We start from the raw sequence: 14,788 nt of genomic DNA, 5'->3' as shown, positions 1-14,788 counted from the left end.
TATTTATTCTCCGGTTAGGAGTTATTACGTGTTCATACAACACGTTTTCCGTGCTACTCCCAGAATAGAACTTTAGCGGCTGCTTGCTGGGGATTGCACAACTGGCCCTTACTAGTGGTCTGGCCACAAATTTCCTGTCAAAATCTCATTTTCTTGGATACACCGAGAAGATAATACATAATCTTTGTTACCTGTTATTCCCGTTAGTCATTTATTTCCACTCTGGTAGTCTGAATCTATGGATTTCGCTAGTAATTATAACTATGCTGATGATTTGAAAATCCAGTCAACCACATATACAGCGATTGGCATTCACCCGTTTGCTTTATTCTGCTCAGCTCATATAGCCCCATCCCCTTTTGTCTGCAGGAAAATTTATTTCTAGATGCATCTACATGCAATTGGGATTCCCCTGGCAGAGATATCACGTACATTATGCACACATTCATAAATAAACTTTTAATTCATTTAGAAATCAACTTGGAATATGTTCAAAAATGGGTTGCAATATCATAAGAATAAGCGATAGACCAACGTGTGCTAGATGCTAGGCTGTGAAACAAGGTCTTTTTCCTCAAGGATACGAATTTGGTGTAGTGAGCTTTAACCACTTTTTATAATGAGGTGGGTGTTGTTACTGTGATTAAGACTGAATGATGGTTAAAATTCGGCCCACCAAAGTAATCAGTAAATCTCTGTTCCTCACAGTGAATCCCGTAGCTTTGACATAACCCTCCACACCTATCCAGGATATCGTTTCATCCACGAGCAGTGCATTAATTTCCGCTACATTTACATTACGAGGCACTGGGAGATGGCACTCTTCTGCACCGTCTAGCAACTGTTTCAGTACTAAAATGTTATATGCTCCTTCACAACACAAGAAGATTTGTGAATGCTTTGCACTTTCTGAATACAATAATACACTGTCTCCTTCCCTTTAGACTGCACACTCCACTGCACGTTTTGCCTTTGCTGCCCCACTACTGCTGTTGCACCGCAGTCCACTGTCGCTGTAATACCAAAATGTTCCTTGCAGCACGCTGGAACACGTGTGGCATCAATGAACCACGAAATACTGCTCTCATCTTTGGAAAACTGTAGCACCCACAAACTTACAACAAACTGTTAAAATGTTTTCAAATCTTTCCGAAAATTTTTCTTGCTCTGATCTCCCACAAAAAAAATGTGAAGTGAAAAAGTTTGTCAAATAATACATTTCAAATGTTGGTTTGCTACAAATTCCAAGTCACACATTTTAATTTATTACCTCACTGTTACTGATTCTATCGGCCAGAAAGTTTCCACCTGTTATCAACATGAGCTACTGAAGCCAATTATAAAATTGTGTTGTACAACACTATATTTGGGAGGTATGGCATGATAAACATTGATTAGTGTGAAAAATAGCACAACATTTTCATTGGGCTAATGAAAGACGTAAGAAGATAGTTCTCATATCACTATCGTGTACAGTTGTTGAATTATAAAATTCACAATTTTCAATTTTTTATGTTTGTACACATGCACTGCCCCGCGTCTAGAAAAACATTTCACAGTGTCCTGCGGCCCACTTCGGACAGCAAAAGACAAGCGCATTCCACAGGCGATAAGTTTTTCCACATCTAGGAAAATGTAGCTCTAGTATTAAAATTTTCTGACCATCCAACATTCCACAGTAATGATGATTTCTGAAGTGGGGAAGTAACTCCACATTATAAAATTTATAAAGCAGAGTTGCATCAAGTTAAAGCATAAAATAATACTTAGTAACCCAATATTTTTTTCAAAGTTCTGTGAAACCCTAATGTAAATATTTTAACCTCCACCTGTCTACTGCCTCCTATGAAAGTGAAGACGCCCACTAGTGGGTGCTAGGGACCAAGTTGACCATCAGTGCTAATTAATAATGTTTTCTCACAAGCAGTGTCAAGTGCCGTATATGTAACAGAAACTACTGTACGCAGAAAAAACATGCATGAAGGCATACCTAGTTAAAAGCTGTTCATTGGTTACCATTTACTGTCCACCCACTGGCTGCCTATAACTCAACAAAGAAAAAGTATGTCAACATATTAGTTTCAGAAAACAAGTGAAGTGCATGGATGTTACTTTGCAAGTTTCAGCTGAGGATACCAGCACTATCCAAACAGGATGGCCCACGAGTAGCCTGGAAACGGCTCAGCAGTGAGTATTTCATCAGCAACATCTAAATTCTTTGTTATTGCTTACATGAAATAATGAAAAACTACTGTCACTCAACCAAAATTAATGGTTTTCTTTTTTTTACAACTTACAGATGAGAAAATTAACTATGCTACAAAGTGTCACACTAGATGTGGGGGATGTGACTACTGACTACAGGAAAGACCACAAATTCTGGCACAAAAGCTGAGAAATTATATATCAAAATTACAAGCTTTATATGAACAATGGAGGCCACTACAAATACAGGCTGAATCAGCAGAAGTTCATAAGGAAACAGTTCCTTTTCCTTCACAATAACTTCTTGGACACAGCACACAGATGATGCTTTTTACATTGCTACTGAGAAAGATAGCCCACTGTTAATTTACCAACAACTGAAAGCAGAGCTGAAGTTCACCCATGGAACTGAGCAAGAGTTATTTGAGAACAGCAGGATCTAGAGTGAGCTGAATAATGAAATTCAACAATTCAGTGAGTGATCTATTTTCATAGAAATAAAATTTACGTGATCAGATAACTAAATTTTGTTTCCTCATTCACACAAATCAACGTGTACACCGTTAATAGGATGGATAATGCCTAGTCGGAATTCCATTTCTCTCCACATACGATTCAAGGTCTCCATGGTGACATGTTCAAATGGATTGCAAATGTTTGCCTTAAATTCCTGTAGGTCTCTAGCCTTGGTTCGGTATACCGCATCCTTCACGAAACCCCAGGAAAAAATTTGTGGTGTAAGGTCAGGGGATTGTGGCGAACATCAAGTTGGACCATCTCGTCCAACCCACCTATCCGGAAACTTTTTATTTAGAAATTAAAGTACATTTAGGGGCTAGTCGAGTGGTGCCCCTGTCTTACTGGAATATGACAGAGGCTGGAGGTGTCCCAATTGTGACACAGTAAACTCTTGCAGCATGTCCACGTTAACACCACTGTTGATGGCAGTGATGAAAAAGAATGAATCAGTGATGCAATGGGGATCAGTCTGCACCAAACATTGACCTTACGACTGTCTCTTTCCATTTCATGTGTAACACGAGGATGCTGCAAATCCTACATACAAACATTATGACAATTCAGTTTGCTAGACACATGAAATGTTGCCATATCGGAGAAACAAATCTTTTCCAAAAAGTCAACGATTGCATCAATCATGCATAGAATATCCACTGCAAATTGTTCGCACCTAGGTTTGTCCATAGGGTTAAATGCCTGAAGCAGCTGCACGCAGGGATAGAGCCATTACCTTTTATGCAAGACATTGTGCCATGTCGATCTTCTCATTTCCAACTCCCTGGCTGCAGTACATACAGATTTTATAGAACTCCTTGCAAACGCCTGCCGTACCCTGTCCACAATGGCATCTGAACCTCATGGTGACCAGCCCTTTTTTGTTTAAATGGAGAACACTACCTGTTTCCATAAATGATGTATTCCAAGTCTGAAACGTTCGTTGCATTTGGGCATCAGGTATCGTCTGTATCTACCGGGCCACACACACTGAGCTTTCTCCAGAGGCATCCACATTTTATCATGTTTTCAGGTTCACTTTTGCATCAAAATTGTATGACCTGGAAGGTAAAAGAAATTTTATGAGTTATCTTATCATACACTAGAAACCATTTGTTAATATCTCGTATAGGTTCAAAGTTACTGAATTGTTAAGTTGTGAAGATATACATGTATAGTGCAAAATAAAAAAAAATAAAAATTGCTATTCATCCAAAGCTGTTACTTTTAGGCATTAGGATACAACACACTATTTGATGAAAGTAATAATCAAACTTACCAACTTGCACTATGGTAATGTAATTCAACAAAGGCACAGAATTAAGTAAAGAAACAGCTCAGAGGCCACTACCTACCCTTGGTTCCATCTGCAAAATTCTGGAGGTTAAAGATCAAAAGTTATTCAGCTGAGTATTTTTTACAGTGTAAACAGAGCACGGACTTACTTCGAGAAAAATTGGAATCGTAGGAGGTCTTCAATTGACGATATCGATAAGTGAAGAAAGTAAAGACAACGATCAATCTGAACCTTTGCCAGTTTGTACAATATCAAAAGCTACAGCAACACTGGACGAAGTGTCTACCATCATCAGTTATTTTGCTCCCCAAATAGCAAAACTCCTTTACTACTTTAACTGTCTCATTTCCCAATCTAATTCCCTGAGCATCACCCGACTTAATTCGACTACATTCCATTATCCTCGTTTTGCTTTTGTTGATGTTCATCTTATATCCTCCTTTAAAGACACTGTCCATTCCTTTCAACTGCTCTTCCGAGTCCTTTGCTGTCTCTGACAGAATTACAATGTCATCGGCGAACCTTAAATTTTTTACTTCTTCTCCATGGATTTTAATACCTACTCCGAATTTTTCTTTTCCTTCCTTTACTGCTTGCTCAATATACAGATTGAATAACATCAGGGAGAGGCTACAAACCCTGTCTCACTCCCTTCCCAACCACTGCTTCCCTTTCATACCCCTCGACTCGTGTAACTGCCATCTGGTTTGTGTACAAATTGTAAATAGCCTTTCGCTCCCTGTATTTTACCCCTGCCACCTTCAGAATTTGAAAGAGAGTATTCCAGTCAACATTGTCAAAAGCTGTCTATAAGTATACAAATGCTAGAAACATAAGTTTGCCTTTCCTTAATCTAGCTTCTAAGATAAGTCGTAGGGTCAGTATTGCCTCACGTGTTCCAACATCTCTGCAGAATCCAAACTGATCTACGCCGAGGTCGGCTTCTACCATTTTTCCATTCATCTGTAAAGAATTCGCGTTAGTACTTTGCAGCTGTGACTTATTAAACTGATAGTTCGGTAATTTTCGCATCTGTCAACACCTGCTTTCTTTGGGATTGGAATTATTATATTCTTCTTGAAGTCTGAGGGAATTTCGCCTGTGTCATACATCTTGCTCACCAGATGGTAGAGTTTTGTCATGACTGGCTCTCCCAATGCCATCAGTAGTTCTAATGGAATGTTGTCTACTCCCAGGGCCTTGTTTCGAGTCAGGTCTTTCAGTGCTCTGTCAAACTCTTCACGCAGTATCGTATCTCCCATTTCATCTTCATCTACATCCTCTTCCATTTCCATCATATTGTCCTCAAGTACATCGCCCTTGTATAGACCCTCTATATACTCCATCCACCTTTCTGCTTAAAACTGGGTTTCCATCAAAGCTCTTGATATTCATGCAAGTGGTTCTCCTTTCTCCAAAGGTCTCTTTAATTTTCCTGTAGGCAGTACCTATCTTACCCCTAGTGAGATAAGCCTCTACATCCTTACATTTATCCTCTAGCCATCCCTGTTTAGCCATTTTGCACTTCCTGTCTATCTCATTTTTGAGATGTGTGTATTCTTTTCTGCCTGCTTCATTTACTGCATTTTTATATTTTCTCCTTTCATCAATTAAATTCAATATTTCTTCTGTTACCCAAGGATTTCTACTAGCCCTCGTCTTTTTACCTACTTGATCCTCTGCTGCCTTCACTACTTCTATGGCTGTGTGCGCCGCCTTATAGGCGGGTGACCTTGAGTGGGACTTAGCCGCTGAGCGAGGCAGCCGCGGAACACGGGCCCTAGTATTACTAGGCCCGTGTTGCACTATAATCGAGATTGCGCAACGCCCGGGCAGGAAGTGACGGAGCGATAACGCCGGCGCTGGGGTCCAGGCGCCCTTCCTGTTTCTGCGTCAGTCGACTGCAGGCAGCCGCACGCAGCACACAGCCATGCCGTACCGCCGTAGGAGATATGCTAGGAGGAGCAGAATGCCAGTTTACAAGACTGTTTTTAGTTTTAATGAGACTCCGAACCCAGTGTCTCAAGAGGAGATACTTAGTGGTCCAATAACATTTGTTGGGTGTAAGATTACTTTTTCTTGTACAACGAATGAAGTTGTAACAGGGAATTCATGGATGACTCTTGCTTTGGTGAGAGGCAGTGAGAAGCCTTTTCAAGGATTGGAGGCTTACTATGACAGAGACATTATCTGTTATAAAACATTTGCCATTGGTGTTGTTGGAGACAGAAATTATGGTACTTGTGTTGTGACAACGGACAAGCCTTTCTTGTTGTATACAAGGAACATTCCTCTTCTACTGTATTTCTTTCCTCCATTCCTGTCAATTGTTCCCTTATGCTGTCCCTGAAACTCTGTACAACCTCTGGTTTAGTCAGTTCGTCCAGGTCCCATCTCCTTAAATTCCCACCTTTTTGCAGTTTCTTCAGTTTTAATCTATAGTTCATAACCAATAGATTGTGGTCAGAGTCCACATCTGCCCCTGGAAATGTCATACAATTTAAAACCTGGTTCCTAAATCTCTGTCTTACCATTATATAATCTATCTGACACCTTTTAGTATCTCCAGGATTCTTCCGTGTATACAACCTTCTTTCATGATTCTTGATCCAAGTGTTAGCTATGATTAAGTTATGCTCTGTGCAAAATTCTACCAGACGGCTTCCTCTTTTATTTCTTAGCCCCAATCCATATCCACCTACTACGTTTCCTGCTCTCCCTTTTCCTACTGTCGAATTCCAGTCACCCATGACTATTAAATTTTCATCTCCCTTCACCACCCGAATAATTTCTTTTATCTCATCATACATTTCTTCAATTCCTTCGTCATCTGCAGAGCTAGTTGGCATATAAACTTGTACTACTGTAGTAGGCATGGGCTTTGTGTCTATCTTGGTCACAATAATGTGTTCACTATGCTGTTTGTAGTAGCTTACCCGCACTCCTATTTTTTTATTCATTATTAAACCTACTCCTGCATTACCCCTATTTGATTTTGTATTTATAACCCTGTATTCACCTGACCAAAAGTCTTGTTCCCCCTGCCACCGAACTTCACTAATTCCCACTATATCCAACTTCAACCTATCCATTTCCCTTTTAAAATTTTCTAACCTACCTGCCCGATTAAGGGATCTGACATTCCACGCTCCGATCCGTAGAACGCCAGTTTTCTTTCTCCTGATAACGACGTCCTCTTGAGTAGTCCCCGCATGGAGATCCGAATGGGGGACTATTTTACTTCCGGAATATTTTACCCAAGAGGACGCCATCATCATTTAACCATATAGTAAAGCTGCATGCCCTCGGGAAAATTTACGGCTGTAGTTTCCCCTTGCTTTCAGTCGTTCGCAGTACCAGTACAGCAAGGCCGTTTTGGTTAATGTTACAAGGCCAGATCAGTCAGTCATCCAGACTGTTGCCCCTGCAACTGCTAAAAAGGCTGCTGCCCCTCTTCAGGAACCACATGTTTGTCTGGCCTCTCAACAGATACCCCTCCGCTGCGGTTGCACCTACGGTACGGCCATCTGTATCGCTGAGGCACGCAAGCCTCCCCACGAACGGCAAGGTCCATGGTTCATGGGGATATTGTTACATCTAAATATTTGCACGTGTTGCCCGATTATAACACTAACTCACTGATATTAAATATATTTTTGTTTTGTGAAGTTCACAATTTTACATTTCTGAACATTTAGAGCAAGCTGCCAATCTTTGCAACACTCTGCTATCTTATCAATAGCTGACAGAATATTTATGCATCTTCTTCCAGACATTATTTCATCACAGATAACCGCACCACCTGCGAAAGTCTGAGGTAAGTATTAATATTGTCTGCAATCGCATTAATATACAATAGGAACAGTAACGGACTCCACAGCCTTCCCTGGCACAACCCTGAAGTTACTTCTACATCTGAAGATGACTCTCCATAAAAGATAACATGCTTAGTCCTCCCTACCGCAAAGTCCTCAATCCAGTGGCAAATTTCTCTTACATATACAGCGTTACAGGCACGAGCATTAGTTACCTGTGAGACTGGATGTTGTGAGTTGACGTTAGTCAAGAATGCGACAGTTGACACGTCACTGATTCTGAATGAAGTCGAATTATATGGCTACTAGAAGCTGGATGTTCCTTCTGGAATATTGCAGAAAAGACTTGGCAGTAATGTATCCACTGTAAACGATTGCCGGCAGTGGCGGTCACGAGAATGTACGTTCACAAGAAGACTGGTCTCTGCGGACACCTGGCACTACTGAGAGGGAAGACAATCGAGTTTGGCGTACCGCTGTGGCACATCGTATTACATCTGCAGCAGCAAGGGGCAGCAGCTGGCATCCCAGTTACACAACGAACTGTTACATATCAGTTACTTCAAGGACAGCTCCAAGACAGGTGCCCTGTAAAATTCATTTCACTGACTCCAAACCACTGCCATCTGAGACTTCAGTGATGTCCAGCAAGAGCTCACTGGAGGTCAGGGTGGAGGTCTGTCATGTTTTCTGACGAAGGCTGCTCCTGTCTCTGTGCCAGTGATGACCGCGTCTCTGTTAGGAGAGGGCCAATTAAGGGCCCGCAACCAACCTGTCTGCATGCTGGACCTACACCCGGAGTTATGATTTAGGGTGCTATTACATATGACAACAGGAGCACTCTCGTGCTTACTCCACGCACCGTGACTGCAAATTCGTACAAAGACCTGCTGATTCAACCTGTCGTACTGGCATTCACGAGCAGCATTCCAGTGGGCATTTGCCAACAGGATAACGTTCGCCCGCATACCACTGTCATAACCCGACGTGCTCCACAGTGTGTGTTATCGTGTTGTCTTGGCCTGCTCAATCACATCTGTCTCCAATGGAGCACATACGGGACAGCATAGGACGACAACTCCAGCATCAGCCGTCCCTGTATTGACCAACAAGTGCAACTGGCATGGAACTCCATCCCACCAACTGACATCTGGCTGTGTGTGTGTGTGTGTGATTCCAATGAGAGCCTTTTTGGCCAAAAGGAAAGCTAACTTGTTTGATAATCTTGATGTTATGCCTATCTGCAACTCCGCATCTACGCTACATGGTGAGTAGCAATCTATCCTTTCCATAATATTATCATCATTCCATCCTGGATTTTCCATTGTTTTATTATTGTTCAACTATTACAGCAATTGACAATGTTGAACACACAGCACATTGAGCATTGCAAAAGAGTAGTGGGTTAACAACGAGAATTTAAAAGTTACATAACTATCTTTCACTTCCTTCATGTCACAAAATTGGCGGCAACTGACAAACTGCACATTGAGGAGCCCATTACCGAATTGCGGAACAATGCAAAAACAGGGCAGCTGATCATAAATAGAGAAAACTGGGCAGTGAAAACATATAAACAAGAACATCAAATAAATCAGATAGAACAGTTTTCTAGAAAGCAACCTAGAATCAGTAGGAAATGCATCTAGAAACTACTTCAATAAATATTTGTAAAAATCTGACAAGTATCATTTCAACTTCACGAAATAACGTCATATATGGTTTCCATTTACATGTTTACAAGTATCGAGTAACAAGATTCAAACAGGTTGAAAAACACTAAACAAAGCCCCCATAAATGTATGGCATTTCAAATACTTTATGAAACTGTCATCATCTGCCTTTACTGCTAAGCCACTAACGAATGTGATTAACACATCCATAGCAGGCAGTTTTTCCTGGGAGTTTAAACTGCAAGGATGCTGTGAAACTCCACAAGGGTCTGTCCATGCTCTAACCTCCAAGTGTACTTTAGTAACACCTCTCACAAGTAGGACAAGAAGTTACGATAGCAGATCATCTGATTAATATGGCCCAAAACTACGATGTTTTCATTTAAGTTTAAACTGAAAGAAATATTAAGTTTAAACTGAACGAAATATTAAGTGAACTGAAGTCACCAAAACTGTCAGCATCATACGAGGAATATACATAGAAAGAACTGCTCCATGATAGTACAACAGGTAACTGAAAGCAACATGCTATAATAAAAGAAATGACACTTTTACTCAAAGGCAAAAATTACACTCAAGCTACAACAAATTACGGCAGTCACTCGGACACGGATCTTAACCATTCAGCCACTTGAATATATGCGTGCAATTCTTTCCAGAAAATTTTTTGGCCTGCTGTTTTATCACATCAGATATAATTTCTGTATTTTTGCATGTCAGAAGTCAACTATCCCCTCTGTTGCTCTGGGACAATGTCGAAGGTAACACATTCCTCGAGTGCACTGTAGGAGGCAATAAAATCTGGTGCTGCCACTGGGAACCGGAGTCGAAAACGTCGACAATGGAATGGCGTCATCCACTGTTCCCTCACCCCGTCAAGTTCAAGTTCAAGACTCAGCCATCTGCTGAAGAAGAGATACTCATCCTGTTCTTTAATTACCAGAGCCCACTGCTTATTGATTTCAAGGAACCTGGTGTCTCGCTCACTGGAGAACAGTTCTGTGCAACACTGGAAAAATTACTAAATACAATTACGGCAAAACGTCTGGGAAAATTGCAACACGAGGCACTGTTGCCTCGTGACCCGTATCCCTATGTCGCAAATGTCGTAAAGCAGAAGTTACACCACCTCGAGTGGGACACACTGGAGCACCCGTCCAATAGTCCTGACGTCTCCCCGTGCAATCGACACACCTTCTGCCCTTAAAAACAACTGTGAAGCATCGACAATTCCTGTCAGTTGAGGATGTCCAGCAGGCAGTTACAGGCTTCTTCATGCAGCAGCAAATGGTGTTTCACCGAATCGGTTTCTCCAGCCCGGTATGTCGGTGGGACGACTGCCTCAGTGCTCGTGGCAATTTCACCCAACTGGCACACAATTCTGGATTGTACAGCTTTCAAATGGAATCATTTCGAGCGTCCTCTTACACAGTACGTATAATAACTGCAGTACCGTAGGTTATCAATACGGCCAGAGCTGGCGGCTCAGATTCCTGTGGGTGCCACGAGCAGTGCTTTCATCACCCTGCCAATGAAGAACCTCCACGTTCCCAACCAACGGAGACCACCCAGACGGTGTTACAAGCGGCCGCCATCTGAGCACCAGGCTACTTCTACCTTTTGTTCTGCACTTCTAATGAAAGTTCCCTGTTGCTAGTTGGTGACAAACATTACTTCAAGTCGTCGATAGTTAACTTCACTGGCAAACATTCAGTGCACTCGGGTGCCGCTCGTGTCACGCCTCTGCTTATAGCTAGCCACGATCACTCACAAGTTGCCAACAATGCAGCAGTTGTTCTGCAATAAGTAGACAACAACGTATTTATTTAAAATGCATTTGTGTCCACTGATCTTTTGCTCATCCATCCAGATTCCTACGGCGACATATCTTCGGGCCACCTTCCACCTATTTGTCCCAGGCCTAACAGTTGCCGACACACGACACATCTGGCGATGAACTTTGTCAAACCTACAATGCCGTGTCATTTTCCTCCCTCTGTCGCCTAATTTTTACCACTTTCTGGACATTTTTGTTTGTTTTTCTACCATTTGTGCTTCTGGACATTTCTGTCTCAGATCCACGCTTACCACTTTTGTTCCATTTGCTTGTTTGAACTGCCACACACTGATTTAGCTTTAGCATTTTTGCTTTCCTACGGCTAACCCACTGCCCCGAGCCCCACGCACACCGAACTTGCAATTAGCAGCACCACAATTTCGAGTGCCTTTGGCACCGATGCTCGATCTAACGTGTCCCCTTCAGTTACAGACACAACATATGACGCAGCTTATCGAGATGCTGAGGGCTTCATTCAAATGCAGATGGCAGCCAATGAGACTCTCAATAAGACGCCAAAAACTACGGCAGAACCACAATTTACGGAGCCATCATTAGCGCCTCCATTTTACCCATTTGAAGGGGAAAAAAATAGGATTGTGTTGAGTACTTGGCTCAGTCTGAAGCTCACCTATCTGAACACCAAGTACCAGTTACTGTTAAACAATCTTTTTTCTTATCAGCAACCAGTGTGTTTGTCTATTAATTGTGCTCCGAAGTATTCCCCACTTCACGGCCAGAACTTTTGAATTATCGGGGTTTAATCCAGGTTCTGAATGTGATGAGAAGGTTCGGGAGGTTGCTGCCAGGTCCAAGTTTTCAGACTAAACAAGCAGTCAGGACAGACAGACAGTGGGCGACAGCCTTCCAAGGACTCAGATAGTGGGCTCAGACAGCCAGTCACATAAACAGCCAGGCCAGCAAGGTACCGGCATGAAAGCTTGCCCGCACTGCTTCTTAGCTCATAAGCATAGCTTCTACCTGCCACGAAATGCACCTTGTTTTTCAGGTGGCAAGAATGGACATGTTCAAGCAGTGTGCTTACAGAAAGAGAAGCCTCCCTCTCCTAATATACACCCACAGAAATCAAATTTTGTTGTACATGTTGTGCATCCTGAACCAAACAGAACTTCTAGTGTGGAAGAGAAGAGTGGTAGTTTACAAATCATGAAATCAGTGGCATTTTCTTTAGCACAACGCAGCTTTTTGTGGAGCTTGTAATAGGTGGCTGCACTATTCAGTTGCAATTAGTTAAGAGTGTCTCAGTTTCTTTCCCTGTCTCAATGCTTCTGATCATCTTAGCAAGTCCAAGCTGCACAAATCATACATTACACTTACACCATGTAACGGAATTAAAATTCCAGTGATAGGTTCTTGCAACCTTCCTTCCACATACAAGAATTTGCAAAAGACAAACTTCTGGGTATGTGTTCACGGAATAGTGCAAATATGTCTGACCATGATTTGTGTGTGTGTGTGTGTGTGTGTGTGTGTGTGTGTGTGTGTGTTCTACAAATGTGTTGTCTGTTGCTAATTTTGATTTCAAGGACAGTGTCGGTCAATTGTGTGCTGAATTCAAAGACGTGTTCGGTGACAGCTTAGACAAAGCTTCTAATTCTGCTGTGCATGTGACCACTAAAGACAATGCACAGCCTCACTTCTTCAGGTCTCTCACTATACTACACGTGCTCTGGGAACAGGCTGCTTGGAACTTTCACTGTGGCATCCATCACGGCCAGTCAGTGGGCGTCTCCATTAGTACTTTGTCAAGAAGCCTTCAGGCAAATGGTGTATTTGTGCAGACTAAGGCAACATTGAACCCCTGAATAGTTCTAAAAACCTTTACAGAAACTAAAGAACAACAAGGCTCCCTGCACTGATAGCATTCCAGCAGAATTGTTAAAATGTGGAGGAACAACGTTAGAGCAGTCTCTGTTTAAACTTATCACTCTCATATGGGAACAGGAGAGAATACCAGACGAATGGAATGAAGGAATATCATGTCCCATAGATAAAAAGGTCAACTGAATGGAGTTTAGAAACCACTGTGGAATCACCCTCCTGAACCTGGGGTACAAGGTACTAGCGGAGTTCAACGAGGGAGGTCAACAATAGATCACATTTTCAACCTGCGCCAAATTTTGGAGAAAACTGTCAAATATCACCTCTTTATTGACTAACGCTGCATATGACAGCATCAATAGAAACCAGTTGTTTCATGCATCACAGGAGATAGGGATACATGGAAAGCTCCTGAGAATGGTTAAAATTATGATGTCCGATGTAAGAATCTGCATTCGAGTTTGAGGAAATTACTCAAACCCTCTAGAAATAAAACAATAGCACAGATTTTAGCACATGCAGATGACATAGAAAACATACCATGGACAGTACAAGAACTGAAAGAAGCTTCTACAGCCTTAAGTCAAGCAAGTAAGAAGATGGGTCTTATGGCAAACGAAGATAAAACTAAATACGTGGCCTGTGGGGAAGCATATCAACGAATATGCCGTCAACTTTCAGTGTGAATGGTTACACATTTTAAAGGTTTGATTGCTTCAAGTACCTTGGTTCCACAGTCACTTGCTTTAATGAGATCTCAACTGTAACTAAGATTAGACTGATATCAGCAAATAAGATATATTTTGCCTTTAGTGATTTATTCCAGTCAAGTCTCCTCAGTAGCCCAACAAAATTCACTATTTATCCAATGGTTCTCACTTACGCTTTGGAAAGCCGTGTACCGCAAGTCTCTAAAGAAACAGAAGGTTCCAAATGATTGGATAAGAACACAGGTAGTCCCAGTCTTCGAGAAGGCTCGTCAAGCAGATGCGCAAAACTGTAGACCTATATCTCTGACATCGATCTGTTGTAGAATTTTACAACATGTTTTTTGCTCGCGTATCATGCCGTTTCTGGAAACCCAGAATCTACTCTGTAGGAATCAACATGGATTCCGGGAACAGCGATCGTGTGAGACCCGACTCACTTTATTTGTTCATGAGACCCAGAAAATATTACATACAGGCTGGCTCCCAGGTAGATGCTATTTTCCTTGACTTCCGGAAGGTGTTCGATACAGTTCTGCACCGTTGCCTGATAAACAAAGTAAGTGCCTACGGAATATCAGATGAGCTGTGTGGCTGGATTGAAGAGTTTTTAGCAAGCAGAACACAGCATGTTGTTCTCAATGGAGAGACGTGTGCAAAGTAACCTCTGGCGTGCCACAGGGGAGTGTTATGGGACCATTGCTTTTCACTATATGTATAAATGACCTAGTAGATAGTGTCGGAAGTTCTGTGTGGCTTTTCGCGGATGATGCTGTAGTGTACAGAGAAGTTGCAGCATTAGAAAATTGCAGCGAAATGCAGGAAGATCTGCAGCGGATAGGTACTTGGTGCAGGGAGTGGCAACTGACCCTTAACATAGACAAATGTAATGTATTGCG

The 14,788-nt window shown here is 42.0% G+C and overlaps 1 protein-coding gene across 8 annotated transcripts in view; it reads right to left on the bottom strand.

Annotated features, from left to right (window-relative positions):
- Positions 1-14,788, bottom strand: part of LOC126227762 (uncharacterized) — a 932,351-nt gene that overhangs the window by 21,259 nt on the left and 896,304 nt on the right. Inside the window, exon 3 of one of the 8 annotated variants that reach the window (XR_007544039.1) lies at positions 3,622-3,779. The exons of the other annotated variants lie outside the window; for them this stretch is intronic. The gene's annotated coding sequence lies outside the window, so the exon portion shown is untranslated. The remainder of the gene's footprint in view (positions 1-3,621; positions 3,780-14,788) is intronic. 8 annotated transcript variants of the gene reach the window in all.

The sequence above is a fragment of the Schistocerca nitens genome, unplaced genomic scaffold (assembly GCF_023898315.1).
Source record: "Schistocerca nitens isolate TAMUIC-IGC-003100 unplaced genomic scaffold, iqSchNite1.1 HiC_scaffold_340, whole genome shotgun sequence".
NCBI classification, from domain to species: Eukaryota; Metazoa; Arthropoda; class Insecta; order Orthoptera; family Acrididae; genus Schistocerca; species Schistocerca nitens.
Note: the sequence above shows the minus strand (reverse complement) of the source record. Positions and strands in the feature narration are given on the sequence as shown.